This window comes from Octodon degus, unplaced genomic scaffold (assembly GCF_000260255.1).
Source record: "Octodon degus isolate 3935 unplaced genomic scaffold, OctDeg1.0 scaffold00051, whole genome shotgun sequence".
Taxonomy (NCBI): Eukaryota; Metazoa; Chordata; class Mammalia; order Rodentia; family Octodontidae; genus Octodon; species Octodon degus.
The window spans coordinates 2,768,216-2,773,743 of record NW_004524627.1 but is presented as its reverse complement, the minus strand read 5'-3'; positions in this window follow the sequence as shown (position 1 = coordinate 2,773,743).

Here is a 5,528-nt window from a genome sequence, read left to right as displayed (position 1 = left end):
TTTCAATATGATGGATTGAACTCGACCCTGTTCTTGCCAGGCAGGCACTTATTCCACTGAGCTATCTCCCCAACCCTTAAATACTTTTAGATACAACAAGGGTATATAGTCTCATAATTCTAAACTACCCTCATAGTTTATCATATAAAACTTAATATAGTTTGGTTCATTTTGTATTCAAACATAAAAAAGTTTTTAAAAATATTTATCCAGTAGCTTTATATTAAAATTTAGTAATTGGTTTTCCATAGAAATTTACAACACTTAAAATACTTCCTTAGAAATACTCATAATTCACTAAGTTTAACCCTGACAGAGATCCTACGACACGGAAATAGCACTGTTTAAAAATTTGACTTATTAATATTGAAACTGTCTTTTTAATTTCACTATGGGTATCAGCTGAAATTTTAATAACAAAATACTATGAAATAATTATTTAATCAGAATATACTATCAAATTCTATCACTTGAAACAGAATGCTTAATTTATTCTTTGCACTAAGTGTATATTTTCATATAGATTGTAAAGCCTAACTTGAAATCTTAAAGATGCTAATAGATAGGCTTTTGCATGTCTTCAAAATGTTTCTCGTGCCTATGACAGCACTGTTATTGTCTAGCTCACTACAAGTTACAAAACTTGACTTCACCATAATAATCTCCATGTATTTTTCTCCTCATAATGTTGCATTGTTTTCGTAAACTTATTTTGAAATCAAATATTCCCCAACACAGTCTTTCTATTCCTATTTATTTGCCTTTTTCTACCCTTTAACTTCAGAAATTCTACCAATTACTTAGAACTCTATTCAGATCTGAGGATACAAATCAGTGTTGGAGGGAGATTTTTAGTGTACATGAGGCCCTGGGGAAAAAAGAAGCCAATAATTGTGCATGTATTCTCTAAACAAATTGTTAGTGACTTTGTTTTAGCATTCTAGGTGTCAACTACCCTGGCAGTAATGATACAAGTATTAATTATGTGGAAATATTTGTGATAATAATAACAAACTTCTACATGCTGCTTAAATTCGAAAGAGGTCTTTTTTTCTGGCTTAAACAACATTCATTGTTGAGTGCAATCATAACTACATGCATGAACAAATCAACTAGTGTATTTCATTAATATCTGCAAGTGGATAAATTTATGTTTATTGTTAAAATTAGCATTCTTTTAGTGTAAGAACAGATAATAATTTTCAATTTAAAACTTTTGGGCTGGATCTGGAACAGAGAACAATTTTTGAACTTGATACTTTTGGGCTGCATAGTTTACAGCCCAAAACTAAAACAGGATTAGAAGAATTATAAGATTCATGCCCTACCTCATAAACCCTCTATTATTTACATGGAAATGAAAATCTTATATACCGTGGCTTATATTTAAACCCACTAAGGTCACTTAGAACTCTTAAAAGTAAGAAAATTCATTGTTTTTCATTTCAGAAATAAAATATTTCATTTCTAACAGTAATGGCCAAACAGTTTTTATAATAATATAATAATTAAAATTCACAGGAAAAATTTGTATATTTATATTTTATTTTTAATTAATGTTCATGAATTTAATATTTATTCAGATAATTACATAATATCATCTAAGTTTTAAATTATGTGGCCTGCATTTCTCTCACTTATCAGTACTAGTTGCTTACTCTTTTTTCAGGGCTTTTATTTAATGAAATGAAGAACAAATGTAGATGATTCTGTGTGTGTAACAGAATAATAGAACTATGTCGATGTTGGTGCCTGATTCATTAGTTTTCTTCATTCGGTAAGTGATGCTGCTGCACACCAACCTCACATCACATGACATCTAAATTTGTGCCTCTACTAATTAGCAAATTAGTGCTTATCTTAATGCTCTAGCTATTTTCAAAGAGTCAAATTACAAACACTAAAATCCTAATGTACATCTTATTAAATGACCATCCATCTCTTGACCTTTGGATTCTATCTTTGGAAAAGGGATTAAAAATAATAAAATAAACATTTTTACTTAAATAGGAAAATTAAAGGGTAGATTGCTTAAATAGGAGAATTAAAGGGTACAGGTGATTTAAGGTCACCTCACTATGCTAGTAGTGGAAAAGTCAAAGAAAATAAAATAAGGATGCTGTTGCCCATGAATGAGTAATGGTTAAAACCAATTAAGCAATAAACCTCTAGTAAAAAATAAACAAACAATTTCAAAAGGAAGTAAAGCAACCATCGTAACCGTAGGAAATTTTCCCCTACAGTCAGGGTTACACATGGACACAGAAAGCATAAGGGATATAAGGAAGATAAATGCTCCTTTGTCACAACAGTTTCCAGCTCAGGAAAGAAAGAATAAATCTTTTAATAAAGGGTAGCAGGGAATATGGCTACTACTGGGTGAGAATTGTTGCTCTTCTTCTTTGTACCAAGAAAGATTTAAAAGAAATACATGGCTTGGGATTTTAGTTCAGAGATGGAGCCCTTCCCTAGCAGTCACAAAGCATAGATCCAATCCCCAGCATCACTTTAAAAACTCAAGAATCACTTGTTTAAAAGAAGAAACAATATACAAATGAATAAATGTTAGTTCATCAGTTTTACTATTTAATTTTTACATGTGATACCTAGATAAAAAGTAAATAGATATGTAATTTATCAAATTATAAACAAACATGGACAAAAGACTTAAATACAGACCAGATCATCTGCTTCCCAGATTCTTTTTTTTTTCATAATTTTATTGAGAAACAAATAACTATGAGACAGTTTCAAATCAAATTGGTAGGACAGTTTCAATAATTAATACATTGTGTACATTCTTCCTAGTGGTTAATTGCTGTACAAGATGTGGACATGATATTCTACTTATAAACACCATTAGAACAAATCCCTCTATTCATTAAGAGAATGTAACTATATATCTATCTTAACCACTTTGAATACACAGTATCCCCTTTTTTTTGTTAAGTTACATTATTTGAATATTATAGGTATGTAAACTCAGCAAAATATTCTAAAAGAATCCAGTAGCCCATAATAGTATTAGGTCTTCCGCTTGACTGGCAATGTCAGAAATTGTTGACCTGAGTCCCCTACAGCTCAACATAATAGCATGGCTTTACTTCTTATATTTCATTTTTATACTTTTCTGCTGGATGGTTAAGACCAAGGTAAAGCAGGACCTATGCAAGAAGAGTTGTAGCTTTTGGGTCTGATAAGGTCAGTGAAATCCCCTCAGGATTTATCCTGAGATCCTCTACCTCAGATTCTAGAACCTTTGTCAGTGTCAGCCATGTGGATGAGTCACGGCCATTGCTTGGCCAATGTGATCTCTGTGAAAGCCTGAGAGAATGTTTTCTCTCCATGTGACTCTCCTTAGGCACACTCTACATCATCGATCACTTTTCTCTTTGGCCCCATAATCTCCTTGATCAGAAAATTTGGGACACCACCGAGTTACATGATGTAACAGTACAAGTTCTCATATGTCCTGAGTCTTAATTGACCTTGGAAGACTAGGGCCAAAATGTTGGCTTTCCTTGCAGCCCTCCTATTTCTCTAATTTGGTCTGCAAACTTAGATTGTTAACCATCCAGAAGACAAACTTATTGTTATTACCATACAACTTAGGTTGTTAAGCTTAACCTCTCTATCTGTCTGAATATCAAACATCTTAGGCATATCATGGAACAGGTATTTTTCATCAAGTATTGATATGTTGAACTTTAAGTCCCTACAGGATATGATAAAAAAATTAAAAATTACAATATAGTTTAAAAATAGGCATAGAGAATTATATACTTCTTATGTTTACACATAAGTCCAAAAACTTCCCAGATTCTTATTATCTGGCTCTTCCCAATCATAATGTCTTCTCTCCTACAGAGGCAAACATTAGTAGGTTGGATGGCTTTTGTGATAAATATGCAACTCATTGCCTATAAAGCTCTACCACATGTATGCATCCATAAGCAAGAGTTTAATTTTGGCTACTTTAAATGTTTGTATGATTAAAATTGGACTGCGTTTCTGAAATATATCTTTATTTTTTAAGAATTAAGCTGTAGGACTGATCTGCATGATTTCCTATGTATCTGTACTTTTCCTCTGACAGTAGGCTCAGCCTGTCCACTTCAGTCAGCGTCAAAGCCCTGCTGCATGCTAAGATCTCATGGTCCAAGCTGCAATACATTCAAAAAGCCCCAACATGCAACTGGTCTCTTGCACCTTTCCAATAATTTTCTAGGTACTTTATTGCCTGAACCAAGTATCTTTATGTTATGTTCTTAAATTATTAAAAAAGGATGTAGTTTTCTGTTAGAACATTAGATCTAAGTGAGAATTGTACTTTTTAACAAACTAGTAAACTTTTAGAAAACTTAACTTTATAATCAGATTAGGTAACTTTTCTGTTAAAGTCAGATAGTGTTTCAATCTTGTAACCACTATGCTTTCTGGCACAAATATCCAATTCTTATGTTGTAGTAAAAGCAGCTGTAGGCAACATATTCAATATTCAATATATTCAAAAAGAGACATGGCTCTATCCCAATAAAAGTTTGTGTATAGATACAGGAAAAGGGCCATAATTTTCTTACACATACTATATGAAGATGATAATCTCAGCTTTAATGAATACTGCATTCAAGTGTTTTGAAAAATTTTAAAGTATTCTTATAGTTAAATTAATTCATCAGATTAATGCCAACAATACAACTAAATATGTCATTTCTTCAATTTTGCCTTTTGTTGTGGTAAATTAAACAATATAATTTAAGTACATGTAATTTAGAAGCAAAAGGCGTTTGCTCCCTTGAACCTACAAATATAAAGTTGATTCCATTTCAAATATTTTTCAAAGGATTTTTGAAAGTTCTATAGACATCTATTGGGAATCTTATAAACTATTCTTGATCATGTTTTGTGAAAACTTTAAGGCCTTTTAGTTGAAATAAGACAAAATTACCATTCTAATAAATGCTATTAGCTTAGAACTCAATTCAGTACCTGATTTTTACATGTTTTCATATTTTATTATTGATATTGTTATTTTCTAAGCCACTGTTGAATATCTACAATTAAACAACCTTAATATGCCTTCCCATTTTCTTAGTTAAGAAGTGACTCATCTTTCTTTTACTTATATTTTTTGTTACATGGACAATAGTCAGATGGACCCAGGAAGATTGGAAATTATGAGCCCTTAAATATCCAGAGGTCGAAAAACGAATCTACTTAGGGAGGGTTAGCAATATCTCCACATGTCCATTTGGATTTTTAACTCTAAACTTAAGAATACTTTATTTTTATATTCATTTCATTCACTTGTCTGTCAAATTAGTAATAGGGAATCAATCAGAATATTTTTGAAATTAATTTTATTGAGAAAGAAATAGTAATGAGACAGTTTCAAAACAGGTCAGTAGGACAATTGTAATAATTAATACATTGCCTATCGTTGTCTTCATAGTAGGTATTCATAGTACAAGATGTAGACATGATATCTTGTCTAAACTCTATTAGTACAAATCTTTCTTCTCATTGAA